Here is a 16,572-nt window from a genome sequence, read left to right as displayed (position 1 = left end):
GAACCCTTGCCAAAGGTAAATTAGTAGTTATATTTTAAAAATTCAAAAATTTCAAAATTTTTAAAATTCAAAATTTAAATTTTACTTCAAAATAAATTTTTCAAAAAAATAAAATAAAAATGACTTTTTGATAGTATAGATTTTTCTGTTATCATTTCTCATTTTTTAAATATTTATGAAAATTCAAAATATAATAAAAGTGTTGTGGAAATTCAATTTCGAGAGCAAAGTTTTGAAACCGAGCAGAGCACCAACGGTCATGAGTTTGAAATGGCCATTGGGAGCTACTTGACAAAGGGGGGTAGCAGTGGGACCACCACAAGTGCGGGCACACCTATGGTACGGCCACACCCTATAGGTGGCCGTTGGCCCCACACCTTCACCAATGGCTCCTAGCCGTTGCACCTACCTGCTCTCGGCCGGTGCTCTGCTCTATAAATCTCAAGAGCTCGGGTGTAAGACCTCACTCACTCTCCACTCTCCATTTTTCACTCCCTCTCACTCTCTTTGCTCTATCACTTGCAAAAATATTTTTCACAAAGCTCAAGTGCAAGGAAACTCTGTAGAAATTTCCTAAATTCATCACCACCAAGCTAAGCTCATGGGTTGTTTGATTGGTTTTCACTAACATAACCCATGTTTTCAAGTTTGTGTTGTAGTCTTTTTTGCCATGGGCAAGTTCGGTAGGAAGCTCTCCGAATGCGTTCAAGAAGGCCATAGGAGCGAGCTCAAGTCGCTCCCACAAAAGCTCAAGCATGCACTACACCAAACATGAAGAGAGCCTGATGCATGAAGATGTAGAAATGGTGCCAACGGAAGAAGAAGAACAAGAGCAAGAGCAACCTGATGGAGGAAGGCAATGACGACCCCCACCTTGATTTGGAGGGAGAATGGGAGATGTAGCCGTACAACCTCGTTAAGAACCGTGAGTTTGTCCACACACCGGCATACCACCTAGACCTCCTCGCAAAGATAGGTATGGACACCAAATTCACCATCATTTGGAAAGCCATTAGATGGGAGAACTGTTGCTCTCGTTGACGAGCTTGGTTCTCGCCTCTTAACAATTCAATTCTTTTGCTCTTTGCAAGAAGTTGAAGGTGGGATTACTTTATGTCCTTTTGAGAAAGAATACTATCTTACATGGAGAAATCTTAGCTCTCACTTAGGCTTTAGTACAAAATGCTCAATTGACTTAGATCATGCTCTTAGAAGTTTTAATCGCCATGAATTTTGGAGAACGATTTCTAGTCAAAACGTAGTTGGCAAGTTTCAACCTCAAAATATGAATATTCATCATCCTACTTTAATGTTCATGCATCAGTTGAATTGCCATGACTTTGTTTGCTAGGCAAGATATAAGGTTTGTTTATCATGCTGAATTGCAAATTCTCTATGCCATGCTTAAAATACTAAAATTGCTCCTGTGAAACAAATGTTTAAACATTGGTTAGAAACATTCAAGGCTTCTACATCTATCTCTTGCACATCCCTTGTGTAACACCCTAGTGTTAAGCATTGCATTTGGCACTTGCATTTCATGAGCACAAGCATCATCCAAGCATTCATGAGAATGAGCATGTGAAGCTTTATTTCATTCACCTTATCTTTATCACATGTGATGTTGATTATATACATGCATATGCTTGTGATCATGTGTGACCAATACAAGAGATGGTTGTGAGGTCACAAAAACACCTTAGACACATATAGGATGGAAAATGGAACAATGTTTGTATTCATGACATGGGCCAAATTTGCTTCTAAGTCATAGTTTACTCAAAATGTCAATTTTCATTATACTACTTTGACTAGAGTTGAACTATAGCATAGAGTGTTTGCCTAGAATTGCACCCTTAACAAAAGTTGTAGCTTATCTTATGTGGAACAAACTTTGTTTAAGGTTCATGAGCTAATTCAGTACCTAACATGATCAAATAGGGCCCACAAGAATCAACATAATGTTGTTTTATAACTTGGAAATTTTTCTAAGTGTGAAGCTGAGTTTTAGTTTCATGTAGCCTACTTTGGAGCCTTATAGTTTGAAAACCATGGCGAATTAGACAAAACTCCTTTAAGCAATCTTGTAGTACTCATGTAGCTCTACACTTTGTATTACTGAAGTTTTCACAAATTCATCACATATTAGGAGATAGAGGAGAGGGATGATGGCAGGTTTCAGTCAATTGAATCGGCTTAGCCAATTCAAATCGGCCAGGCTCGGTGGCCGACCATGCGTAGGCCGTGGACGCCACCTGGTGGCCATACGCTAGCGCTGGGCCTGCCGGTCAGGCCAAAGGGGAGTGAAGAGGGAGGTGACACTCCTGCTCCCTCCCATTCTCACTCTCTTGCCGAAGCGAAGCGGAGCACCGCGCCATCGCCGCCACACCTCTGCCATGCTCGCACGCCATCCATGCAGCACTGCCACCCAATCCACCTAGCCCACAGCTTCACCACCACCTCCCCAAGCCACTAACGCCATCATTTGAGCACGGGTAAGGCCGCATTGCGCCATCACCGTCGTCACCATGGTGGCAGTGTGCCGCTGAGCTTGAGCTCACCCATCGCTAGCCACCACTAGTGCACCTCCTACCTTCTTCCCCATTGGTTGGTTGTCGCCATAGGGTCTAGATGCTAAGGCCAAAGCCTGTTTAACCGCTACCGCTGCCACCACGCGGGAACACATGACCGTGTTGTGCGTGTTCGCCATGGCCATGAGCACAGGCTCACCGCGACTAGCCCTAATCGGTCTCTCTTTTATCCCTCTAGCTCTTGTTTCTGCACCACCATGAGCTCTAGTGGCTTACCCTAAGATGGAGGCTTGCCACCGGCAACCATCTCATCAGAACAACAAGCATTGCTGCCGTGTGCTATGCACTGCCGTTACGCAATGCATGTGGTCGGAGCACACCGCTGCTCCACCGTGACCCAAACCTAGCCCTAGATCTCCACTGAGGTTCCCTAAAGCTGTAGCCATGCTCGTCTAGACATGTCGTCATCGGAGACGATGAGCCCACCACTGTGCACCCTTGCCGAGCCACCATGGTCATCAGCAGGTAGCTCTGGTGAGCCTCCCGGCCAACCAAACCCACCAGTCGATGCGCAAGGGCAAGTTGAGTCTAACGGTGGTGACCTCGCCGCCGATGAGTTATCGCCGATCAAAGTCATCCCCTGCCTCTATTCCTCTATCGTGTGGGACCGATTGACCTACGGGCCCTAGCTGTCAGTCACCATGGGCGTATAGACCGGGTGCACCTAGTTGTAGCTCCTAAGATGGATTTTGATTTTTGTTTTCCTTATTTTTGTAGCAAACTTCAAAAATACATATCTTGAGCTAGGAGTATCCAAATGGGGTGATCCAAATTTTGTTGGATTCATCATGAAGTGTACTATTTGAAAAAAATATAAAACTTACTGTTTGGAGTAGTTTTCTAGGGTAATTAAATTAAGTTGGTTAAGTGCTTTTAAAATAGCTTTTATCTTGAAAAATGCATAACTTGAGCTAGGGAAGTGCTAAAAATAGTGATTCCAATTTTGTTGGTCTTGTGTTGACATGCTCTAGTTAGGAAAAATACTAAACCTACAGTAGGCATACTTTAAATATGGTCGGATGAAAGTAGAAAAAATATGAAATATGTTGTTGACACTTTTCACTAGGCTAAACTATTTTTGCTAAAATAAGCCTATGCAACTTATCATTTTTGTAGGGGTTGCTATACTTATCCAAACTGGCATCAAATTTGTACTAGTAGACTATTGGATTCATAGGTGGGCTACTGTAATTTTCTTAGAAGTTATTGTGCATGGAAATATTTATCCTTTAAATCACCCTATTATATAAGGAAATTAATAAAGGGATATAAATAAATTACTTGGGCTTAACCATAATGTTTTCTATGGTGCTTGTGATTCATTTGATTTGTTGATATTAGTAGTTGTGCTTAAAGTTAATTGGTTATAGGTAGCTAGTTAGTTATTGCTTTATAATTCAACTGTAGGGCTGCATGTGTAGTTTCTGTTGTGGAGACAATCTAGTGATGATAATAATCTTTTATGTGAAACTTGCCAATAACAAAGTTGTAGACAACTTACTCATATGGCTTGTACTAAAATTTCATGGTCATAGGACCTAATGATTGGAGAGTTATAGCTTTTGGAAGCCTATTGTTAGATTTGCTTGTCCTCTAGATAGATCTACAAAATTGAATTGTTTGACCTAGATAGCTAATGAATCACCTTAAGAGGATTATAATAAAGTTGTTGATAGTTTTATAAGCTTTCCATAAAGTCCAAGATCATATTATTTGGATGTGTAGAACTCCAGTTATGGTTAAAACAAGTGGTTGCTATCTTGTAGTCCAGAAAAATGCTTTAAACGAATGTTGTTTAAGTTACTAGAGAAAAGATATACACCTACTCAGTAAAAGAAAGTTAATCTTGTTATCACCCTAATACCTTGCTGTTGATAACACTTATGATTATGCATTTCATCATATCATATCATCTATGTTATTATCTATGCATCCATGATATCTTATTTCGTGAGCATGTATATAGGATCGCCTGAAGGAATCACTCTCTTGGAGTACTGAGTCCGAAGAGGAGGAGAATCAGGAGGCACCGCAGCAGGCAGCTCCTGAAAGTGAGGAGCAGGGCTCCCGAAGAACTACCAGAGTACCCTGACCATAGGCCCACCTCTTTTCCTGAAAGGCAAGCCCCTAGAGCATTCTAAGCCTCCTATGTTTTTACAAATATCACTTGCGTCCTTTATGTTTGATGCATTAGGTTATAAGAGTTGTTTGGAAGCACTTGATGCATAGAATACCTTGATAAGAGATATACCTTGAACCCTATGTAGGTCTAGGATTGAATAACTACTTAGCCATGCTCAGCTCGGTAGAAGTTAGATGATTCCCTGTCACATGCGAGAGATAGGTGGACACTGAACCACGGTTGGCTATATTTGCTATCATGTAAAAGAATCATGGGATGTTGTAATTCGAGGCCGAATGGAGTCTATGTTATAGGTTGACTAATGTGATTCTATCTGCGTCGATTAAGGACCACATCATTGTTGGTCCTCGGTCATTTTGAACGCATGCCTCTCACTTAGCTAGCCAGATAACTTGTTCTGACCGTGAAGCCGAGTAGCTCAACTCAGGCTAGGCCTTGTTCTGTTAAAGTGCACACACTAAAGGTAGTAAGGATGTGTGGGGAGCCGGTGTGAGGCCAAGGGCAGGTTAGAGACCTGATCGACCTATCATCTGGTAGAGTCCCTGATTGTGCGGCGCTGATCAAACCCGTGAAATGTGTACCTAAGTTGTACCAAAGGTGACCTAATACTACCTTAGCACAGGTATGTTTGGGTTTGTGTTTGGAATAACTGTTCAGCTGGTTGCAATCGATTTGAAATGCCATCTCTCCCAGATAGTGAGAAACTTGACTGGGCTTTCTTCTATCATAGTGTTAATGAAAAGTGGAATGGTTATGAGAATGGTATAATAACTGATATGGTTATTATTGTTCTATCACTAATGATATACCAAATAGTTTAGCATAGGTTAGTTGCTAATTTAGAGATGAATAGCTCTAATTAATTTGGTTACCGAATTATAAAATGTATAGTTCAACTAGTGCCTTTTATGCAAAATGTTATCAAGCTAGCTCCACTTATAAAGTCTTGCATGATCCTTGGAGTCACTTTTTTTTGGTTTATGACGGGTAAAGTCTAGCTGAGTACCTTCTTGTACTCAGGGTTTATTTCCCACTTGTTGCAGATAACACAGTATATCATGGGTATTGTAAGAACTGCTTCTCTCCCATCGTGGATGAGGAGTAAGCTATGGGCAAGGTGCTTCTAATTATCTAATCTACTGATGCTTTTGTGGGACGTGATCACAAACTTGCAAGTATTTGAACTATGGTGTGAGATATTGGTTTAAAATCTACTTTGCTTCCACTACTACTCTATTTGAACTTGAGTTGTATTAACTTTAATCGTACTCTAACGTATGGCAATGTATTTGTGAACTCTATGTAACATGTGGCATGTATGTTGAATCATGTATGATCTTAGTTGTATGTTGGTGATTAATCGAGACCCTTCGTGCTACTCGATGGACTATCGGGTTTATATGGGCTTAAGTATGAAAGTGCGACCACTTTGCAGGCTACCATTTTACTTGTGCTCTTATAAATTGGATGGTTCTAACACAGCTAGCATCAGAGCAAGATTTAACATTAATTGCCACATGTGTATTTAAAACAAAGGTTTTTGTTTTCCAAAACTAGTTTTTGGCAACTTATAGCTCTATATACATAGGTGTTTAAATCTGAAATTTGAATCTAAAGTGTGCCAGTGATCACTTCCTTTATGCCCAGTTAAGGATCTTAGGTGGCTAAATAAGTACTAACATGAGGGTTTTATTTTCGTCGTCCATATGGCGTGCTATTGTATGGATGCCATTCACTTGAGTGGTAATGTATAGATCAAATGCCTCTATGCCCAAGGTAAGATGATGAGTGGCATGACCGCAAGATATGAGCGTGCGGTCTAACGGGAGAGGTAGCTTTGATACTAAAGTATATATATGTTTCATATATACACTGAGGCGTTTAATTGTGGGTTAGCTTAATATGGCTATATATGCATATTTATATGTATATATAGGACATATTTACTTTTGGGTAGTTGTGATATGGAAGTATATATATGGGTATATATATATATGGAAGTATTTAGCTTGCAACATAGAGCCCAAATTTTCATTTCTGTATATATAATTGTGGGGTTGGGTTGAAATGAAATCCTTGTGCAGGTACACTAACAGTGAAATGTATAGTCCAACTAGTTACGCTTATATTATGAGAGAACTTTTGTATGCCACCATGTATGTCGCTAGAAGTTTTAATTTTTTCCTAAGTTTGTGAGGACGTCTAGAACGTGCATGCATCATGATAAATCATTCATTTACATACTTGCATTGTTCCTCCCCTTATAAGTTTCTTATTCTATTAAGTAACTCTTTTCTATTATAACATTGTTCTCATAAAGAGTTGCACCATATTCTGTTGGTACAGATGGCAGCACCAGCTAGGAGTGAGACTTTCCTGGAGATGTTCGGTACCCCTGCCCTTCTCTAGAGGGTACTGCACTTTGTGGGGTATACTGAACCGCCCCGCTATTTTTGGAATGAGGGATATCTAGAGGGATAGCCATGGTATGAGGTGTAGCTAACCATACCTGCTCATACCCAAGCACCCCTATGGCAGGAGTGGAAGGCAGATTCTGAAGGAAAGACTCCTTGGGAAGGTGCCCAGGTAGTTGCCTTTGAGGTGCTGAGCCAAATTTGTCAGTAGCACGGGAATGAGCTGACCGGTAGTGCAACTGATGCTTTTCCTAGAGTGGATCCATCTATAGCAGTTTGGGCATGACGCAACCGCAATGCGTTGATCCGAGACAGAGATGAGTGGGCAGAAAGTTCCAATCCCGCTATGAGTGCTATGTTTGTAGTAATGAAGATGTTTTGCACACGCCAGGACACCATGTACTTTTGGCATGAGTCCTATGCCACTTCCATGAATAGGCAGCACAGCGAAAGCTGAGAAAATGTGTGCGCAAGCACAAGAAGGTAGCTAGGGAGGCTCGTTGGGACACCGATGAAGCTTATAGCGCATTAGGAGCCCTCCAGACTTAGATGGAGCAGGTTTATCAGTAGAGGGCTGCTGCCCAAGTGGCAAGAGCAGATGATCAGGCAGTATTGGTAGGACTGTAGGGGTAGCTAGAGGCCACTCGTGCCGAGGCGTTCACAGCTACGCGCTAGTGGATCCAAGCAAACAACCGTGCAGCCCTAGCAGAAGTAGCACGAGATAGGGCCAAAGCCTTGACTGTGTAGGAGGACAATGTTGAGAGGGATTTGCGCTAGTAGCTTGCTCAAACTCAGAATGTGGTGGTCGATCTTCAACATGAGGTTCATTATTTGAACAACAGACTGTACCTGATCCTAGATTGGGAAGAAGATGGTCCAGCAATGGAGGAAGAAGAAGAGGATCTAGAAATGTTCGTTGAAGATGACAGTTGGGAAGAGGAAGAACAAGTGGTTCCCGTGGATGAGGACGATGCTATCTCCGACCTTGATAGTGACCATGCTAATGAGTAGAGTAGCTTAGTGACTAGTTTGATGCGCTAGATGTATCCCCTGCTATCTTATGTAATGGACTTGTAGTTTAAGTTTCGGTATTCATGACGTAATTTCGATGTAAGATTGGAACCTTGCATGTTGGTCCACTATGGTTTGAACTCTAATGAAATTCTAGTTTCGTTTCACGGGTAAAATGTGACATGCATGCGAACATATTAGAGTACAATAAGTGATCAAATTGGTGATGTTATGTTGTGAGAAGGAATTAATGTGCCTCTGTTTTATTGTAGAAATTTAAATTCTCTCTAGTAAATTCAATTGGTATGATTACACAACTCTTCTGTAATTTCTTGACATCATCCAATAAATCACTTATTGTTGCAATTTTGTAGATGACTTGCACTCGCACTGGGGTAGGTATCAGCCAAGGTGACAATGATGGTGACCTACCACCACTGCCGCCACCCTCCGTGAATGAGTTCTTCGCGCAATTCTTAGGGAATCAGAGAGCGATGGAAGAAACCCTGCGCTCATAGCGCAGAATATTGTCCGTGCCCACCAGCAAAATCAGGGGCCAGAACCCAATCAATACAGCTCATTCAAGGACTTTTAGGACACTAAGCCCGTGTCTTCAAGGAGGCAGAGGAGCCGCTTCAGGCAGATGAATGGCTAAACACTATCGAGCAAAATTTCCGCCTGTTGAGGGTCACTGAACATATGAAGGCAGAATATGCATCCCATCAATTGTAGGGACCGATAGGGATCTGGTGGACTCATTATCTGTCTAAACTACCTACGGGTGCAAATGTCACCTGGGGACAATTCAAGACAGCCTTTAGGGGACATCATATACCCCCGAGGCTAATGTAGATGAAGGCCGCTGAATTTATGAAGCTCACACAGGGGACAAAGACTCTGACCGAGTATATGCATGCATTCAACAACTTGTCTAGGTATGCACTAGAATTTGTGAACACAGAGGAGAAAAAGATAGAAAGCTTCAAGAGAGGGCTTGGCACCAAGTTGATGAAAACTATGGCCAACTCTATGTGTGCTACGTATAATGAATTTGTCAGTGATTCCCTAACACAAGAGAACCAAAACAACTTACATGCGGCAGCAAAGGGCCGCAAGCAAACAGCTGAGGCAGGTGCCTCGGGATCATCACATTCCAAAGCTTCCATGGTAGCAAGGCCACAGTTCCATCCCGCAACACCAAAGTTTAGGCCTCCCCAGCAAAAGGCCCAGGCCAGTCACCCTCAGAAGGCATTTCACAAGGCATTGACCATTGCCCTGCCCAAGGGTAACACCGGGCAAGGAAGCTCCACAGGGCCAAAAAGCAACCAGCCATGCTTTAATTGCAACTAGACCGGCCACTAGTTCAGGGAATGCCCTTATCTCAAGAAGGGTGGAAATCAGAATCAAGGCAACCAAAAGCAAGCCAATCCTAAGGCACGTCCTAGGTACGTGCACTATACAGCCATAGAGGAGATTCCTGTAGGGGAAGTTGTGACTGCTAGTATGTTTCTTGTAAACAAACAACCCACAATTTTTTTATTTGATTCTGGAGCCTCGCATTCATTTATGAGTCAGACATTTGCATCTAAGCATGATCAGAAGATAATTGAGGTAGACAAGGGTGATTATAGTATAATTTTAGCTGGGTCTACTATCTCTACAAACCAAATAGTTAGAGATGTGCTTATCTCCATACAAGACAGGGGAGTATACTATGGATCTCATAGTATTGCCAGGATTAGCCATAGATGTGATATTGGGCATGGGTTGGATGAATGGTCATGGAGTTTTCATTGACACTACCACTACAACAATTATGTTGAGGGAACCTAAGGGGGGTAATGCTTTTCTAGTACCACTTCCCCAAAGTTTTGATCTCCAAAACTTGTCGTGTGTCATCCAAGCCACTACTCTATGTGATATTCTAGTAGTTTGTGAGTTTCCTGATGTATTCCCAGATGAGTTGCCTGGTTTGCCGCTAGATAGGGATGTGGAATTTAGAATTTAATTAGTGCCAGGTACAACACCTATCTCAAGAAGACCCTATAGGATGCCACCAAATGAGTTAGCCGAACTTAAAATTTAGCTACAAGAGCTATTGAACAAAGGTCTCATTTGACCTAGTTCTTCTCCCTAGGGTTGTCCAACCTTGTTTGTGAAGAAAAAGGACAAATCGTTATGGATGTGTGTGGACTATAGGCCGCTCAATGCCGTAACAATTAAGAACAAGTACCCTTTGCCTCATATTGATATTCTATTTGATCAACTGGCAAGAGCAAAGGTATTCTTTAAGATTGACTTGAGATCAGGCTATCACCAGATCAAGATCAGGCCAAAAGATGTACCCAAGACAACTTTCTCAACTAGGTACGGCTTGTATGAGTATTTGGTCATGTCTTTTGGACTGACAAATACTCCTGCCTATTTTATGTATTTGATGAATTCGGTATTCATGCCCGAGCTCAACAAGTTCGTGGTTGTGTTTATCGATGAAGTCCTAATTTACTCGGAAAATGAGGTAGATCATGCAGAGCATCTGAGGGTTGTGTTGTCCAGACTGAGAGAGCATAAATTGTATGCAAAATTTAGCAAGTGTGAATTCTGGTTTAGGAAAGTGTCGTTCCTGGGCCATATATTATCTGAAAATGGAATCTTTGTAGACCCATCTAAAGTTCAAGAGGTCATGGATTGGAAGGCCCCGACTTCGGTTTATGAAGTTCGGAGTTTTCTAGGGCTAGCAAGCTATTATCGTTGTTTCATTCTTGACTTTTCTAAAATAGCTAAGCCTATGACCAGATTACTTCAGAAGGATGAAAAGTTTCATTGGACTCCAGAGTGTGAAGCCACTACAAGATTTCGACCCTATTACCACTTCACGCCATTTGCATCATCACAAATTGTGTTATAATAGGGGTGTGTTTTGCAACACTTGTCCAAAAAGGTGGCAATAGGAGGACTGTGTTGCCACAAAAATAGTGCATTGCAATTTTTTCGTTCGGCGTTGCAAGAGGTGAGACGTATAGCAACCCTTTTTTGAATAGTGTTGTTATAGGTTCAAAATATTGCCACGATGACATTGCGTTGCATTAGTATTGATTAACGTTGCAATTGTCTGGTGCTTTTGCAACCATATAGAACAGTGTTGCCATTGCTTGAAATTATTGCCACAGTTTTGTTGGATTGTAATATTTCTTAGGACCATTGCAATTAGGTAGCTGCTTATTGCAACTCAATATCTAAAGTGATGCAAATGTATGTTGTTATTGCCACAGTTTTGTTTGGTTGTAATATTTTCACGACCATTGCAATAGGTATTTGTTTATTGCAATTAAATATCTAAAGCGATGCAATAGTATGTTGCTATTGCCACATGTATGTTTGGTTGCCATAGAATAGTTTCTTGCAATATGTTTTTGTATTGCAACACTTCCTTATGTATTGCGACATGTCGTGGGCTTTGGGTGTGCAAGGGCATTGTGCGTCAATCCCCTACTATGGTACGTGATTGTGTTACTAGAGAACGAGAAATGACAATGCCCATGATCATCAGGAGGCTTTGGTGAGACCAATTAGGATTAAATTGGAATAGCTGACCGATCATCTAAAGTGTCACATGTAAATATATTTGCGTGCTACATCAAAATGTAATTGTTTGATTTAAAATTACTGAGTGATATATAAATTTCATTATAGAATTAATAAAATTTTCCAATGGCAGAATCACAACAAAAATATATTTGCATGCCCATACACATCTCACAATCATCTGCTTGGATAATCTGTTAAATATATAGAAGTGGCATGTTTAATGTATTCAGCTCTTCTCTTGTCATGAGCTATCTTGGTTCTATCAACTATCCAATCAAGTGGTATCATGTCATTCTTTCTTTGTGAATACATAGACAATTTGGCACATTTTCTGCCATGCGTTCATGTTGCATTGGCCTATCTGCTACAGTGAGCACTCAGTGGCCAGAAGATCATCTACTGCAGAGTCCTGCCTCGAGCTTGAAGCCTATTATCCAATGGAAGGCTGCGACATAGGAAACTATTAGCTGATCAGTACCAGTACAGTACACATAGAAATACCAGGATTGAAATTGCAAGAACTAACGATCAATGGCATTAGGTGATAGATAAGCTCCTCATAAAGAAAAATTCCACATGCAAATCTAGTGTAACAACTAAAGGCTCTTAGTTATGACACTATGAATACTAGCTTCGCTATGTACCTAGATATACATTAAGTCTAGATAAATACGAAAAGCTATGTAGTAACAAAAGCCAGAACAACTTATAATTTGGAGTAGAGGGAGTAATATTCAAGTGTACTCCACAGAAAATGATATTATATTAACAAAAGGCAATGTAGGTTAACAGACCATGTAGGACTGCCGTCAAAAAAACAGACCATGTAGGACCAAGAGTGCTACTCATTTAGTAACCATTAGAATTTAATCACTATGATAGAAGAGAAAAAGAACATGCCCCAAAGTCTGTTGCAGAGAACACATCAATAGCAATGCATTGCCACTACTGAAGAGAAAACCCCCTATCGGTGCAAAATAGACACCGACAAGGAATAGGATTATAATGTACCAGAAAGTACTTACAAATTTCAAGGGTTTTCAGAACTACACATCGAAACTGCTCTGCTACTTATGGATTCAGTAAGCATACCCTAAAGGCCACATGTTTGTTGTCAAGCCACTCACACTATGGGCATGTTATAAAAAACAACAAACTCAGGAAAAAAATAGAATTTATGGTTTAAGATGAGAATTGCACCTGCTATATCAGCACACCTACTGGTGCTCATCTTTTCTACTTACTGCTTGAGAATCAGCATTGTTGTTAGTGAATCAAGAGCCTCGCTATTGTGGTAACTCAGCGGTCTGCAGTGTGACAGGGTGGTATTCTTTTGCAGTCTCAATTACAGCAACCACCATGTAACTCCGAACCTAATTTACAATTCAACTTACCTAGAGTAAGCTAACTTTTCCTAGCCCTTGTGTGTTATTTCAGATGTTGACAGAAACATTAGGCACAATTTTTATAGCACTTGGCATGCAGGCCAAGCAAAAACAGATCCCTTACAGCAAGGTTTTTCATGTCAGATCATTTACTAGTCCACAGCCCTTTACACACTAGGATACAAAGAAAATAAAGGGACATCAATAAATATATGAAATAATTGCACTTTTCCAGGAATAATCAGATAGGATAAACATAGAAATCAACGACAGTCCTCTCACGGCTGGTGTCTCCTGTGCCTGTCACCCTTGTCCCTTGTCGATGCTGCTGCACTCCGCCACGGTGCTTTATTAAAAGCAAGACCACCAAATTCCTCAATAATTAATGTTTAGTAAATAACTTGAGAGCCCAGGCTTTGCATAAATCAAGGTGGTGTCTTTTCTGTTTTCCATTTTGAATTGACAAATAAATGATGCAATCCCATCTAGAAAAATGAAACCAAGACCTAGAAGCTGAAACACCTGTCAACGGACACGTTCTAAAAAAAAAGCTGAAACACCAATATATCTCAAATCCTACAAACCAACTTGGTCCCATTCCAGATTTGCAAATTTTAAATGACCTTAATGACAGTCACATATGTATTTCATAATAGGCATTTCAACAAACATGTGGAGGGTTAGTCTCCTGTGTTTATAAAGAAGACCAATGTAACTAAGACACATGCCTGATGTCTTGTTCTATTGCTCCATTAGAGATTTTCATCCATCAGTGCACTACTCTGATAAACTTAAGAGGAGTTTCCTGCCTTTTCTAGTGGAAGCCTAATCTGATAACTCTAAGAACAATGATAAGTTCTGATCAACATTTTGTATATAAGTTCACATGAACAAACGAACTGGCAACCACTACACAAAGATCTCCACCTTTTTTTAACTAGCAGTCATACCAAGCATATATCTAAATGCCAAAGCATGATTTGGATCCACTCATCCACTGTAAGGGCAAACTTGAAGCATGGAAATGTTGTTTGAAGCCTAAAATTAATTACATTCTCTAACACAGGTTGAATTCTTTTACTTGAACCAGTATAGCATTACCTGACTCCATTTAGCAAGGTTAATTACTACCGAGGAATATATCGAGGGATCCTGCTTGGTCGCCATGTATGTCCCCATCTGACAATTCGGGCATCCTGAGTACAAGTAAATTTGCACGTCTCAGTGCATAGAATAGCAGAAACTGAACAAGATTGACCATCAACAAGTGCACACAAACTGCTGGACATTTAAAAAAACGTCACCCACAGCAGCATCAAAAGATCAGAGAAAAAACTCGAGTAGATCCTTAGTGTCATTTCCTCAAACAACTAGCAGGCATAGCACGCGAGAGAAAGTAAGCTGGAAATAGGGAAGATGACCTGAAGAATGCACACGTACGACATAGAGGTAGGAGAAGATGGCGCCGCCTCTTGCAGCATAGCCAGCAAGGAGCCCGCCGAGCTCACCATCGTCGCTGCCACTGCCAGCCCGCCGCCATGTCCGCCAGAGAGGGAGGGAGCGTCGCCAGAAAGGTAGAGAAGCCGGGGAGGGAGGTGAGTGCGGCGGGGTGGCATGAGGTTTGGGGTGGACAGCAGATTGAAGGGCAGCAGCGTGATTTGGAGGGCAGGCATGATTCGGAGGATTGGGCGGTGAGCATGCGCGGCACAGCGATTTTGTCATTGCGAGCGCGCAGATGGCAGCGGCTGAAAAAATTCAAGGAAATTTGGAATCGAGAGGAAGAGCAAGCACGCGACAACACACTTCCTTTACTGTTGAGCTCCTGCGTCCAAATGAAAGACCAGTCAATATTTTTAAGAAATGTAAGAGAACTGAAGCAATATTTTATTGTCTTAGTCCCATTTTCCAAGATAAAAAATAATTTAGAGGTAAGAAATGTAAGAGGGATGGAGAAGGCAGCAATATAAAAAGTCAATCATCTAGCAGGTATGCCAGAGAGAATGACACTACACATCAAGGATAGGAGCTAAGGTGGAAATGGATTACAGAGGCCAAGCTGTTGCCAAATCAAGAAACAAGGACGTGTAGTTTTCATTTGTCATCACATAATTCTAAATTAATGTGATGAACGACATGAGTAGTGCACATCTATTGAATATGTGCAAAATAATTCAGCTAAAGAAAGTACTGGCTAAATGAGTTGCTAGCTATCCAGTTGTATTAATAAGACAATCAAGTAGTAAACAGTTCCTAGTAAAACTGACCAAACCTGCTCAAGTAGTTGTTGGCTCTGTAAGTATCCAACAAACCAAAGGTGTTCAAACTGAGTTTTGCACCCCATCAGGTAGTTACCAGCAAATAAAACTGAGATTTGCACCCATCAAACAGTCATATACATAATCAAAATTATGCAAAGGTACACAGCTGCAAACACACAAAACACATGGTAGCAGCTCCAATCCATTCATATTGATCTGTCATAGAGAACTTTTTTTAGCAATATATGTCATGCATAACTCATCGTAGAGGTAGTTTGCCATCTACTTCAACCAATTAGCTGGGTGGCACCACGCAGCACATAATAGGTACATTCTGCCAAAGAAGCCATTTAACATTAAGCCTTATTATTACCAAGTGCTTCAGATGGAATGGAACAGGCTGCCAACAATTTGCTTTCAAAGGTGAGTGACAAGTGTCGCTATGTTTGTCTTACTGATTGCTCTATCCAGCCTGGGACTGGTTAAGTTTTTGGAAGAACATATAGAATAAAAAATAAAATCCAAATCCTATACTTGTATGCAATTAAAACCAAATAAAGGACATGTGTACACAGTCAAAAAAGAAAGAGCAAATCAAATTGTCCTGATTGAGTAATTTAGTCAAACATATGGGGTGCACCACGTAGCACTTGTAGTGGAGAGGCGGTCCTTGCTCAAGCTCACCTTGCACTTGGTGGGCGAGGGCACTGGGGAGGATGACAACAGGTGCTTGCTCCCAGCCTTCGACCATTGGGCGAACTCCATCCGATCCGCGGCAGCGCGGCGCTTGCCGTGAGCGCGCACGGCGCCATCGCCGCCATGCACTGGATCCGCAGCTAAGCAGGGGATCCTCTGCTTCTCTTCTTCGGCTTGGGCTGCTTGCTTCTTCTTGCGGAGCGGAGAGGGAGTAAGGCGGCACGGAGGGGTCTTGCGGCGCGGGGAGAGTAGGGCGGTGCGGTCCGGGGGGGGGGGGGGGGGGGGGGGGGGGGGGGGGGGGGGGGGGGGGGGGGGGGGGGGGGGGGGGGGGGGGGGTGGGGGGGGGGGGGGGGGGGGGGGGAGGGGACGGTTGGGCGGGGAGTTGGGCAGCAGTGCGGCGGTGGAAAATTGGGCTGCGGGGATTTTGCTGGGCGGGGGACTTGGCGCGAGCAGCGGCGGCGCGCAGTGGCTAGGATTTTGCTCATT

The 16,572-nt window shown here is 42.0% G+C and overlaps 1 long non-coding RNA gene across 2 annotated transcripts; it reads right to left on the bottom strand.

Annotated features, from left to right (window-relative positions):
• Window positions 1–11,922: 11,922 nt before the first annotated feature.
• On the bottom strand, window positions 11,923–16,339 carry LOC136498073 (uncharacterized). Of its 2 annotated transcripts, XR_010769507.1 has the most exons (4): window positions 16,075–16,339; window positions 14,554–14,954; window positions 14,234–14,328; window positions 11,923–12,192 (listed from the first exon to the last, which is right to left on the bottom strand). It is a non-coding gene; the product is annotated as an uncharacterized lncRNA (long non-coding RNA). The 2 variants fall into 2 exon arrangements; XR_010769506.1 differs by having other exon boundaries at window positions 11,923–14,328.
• Window positions 16,340–16,572: the final 233 nt, after the last annotated feature.

Source organism: Miscanthus floridulus, chromosome 12 (assembly GCF_019320115.1).
Source record: "Miscanthus floridulus cultivar M001 chromosome 12, ASM1932011v1, whole genome shotgun sequence".
Lineage (NCBI taxonomy): Eukaryota > Viridiplantae > Streptophyta > Magnoliopsida > Poales > Poaceae > Miscanthus > Miscanthus floridulus.
This window is presented reverse-complemented; position numbering and strand designations above follow the sequence as displayed.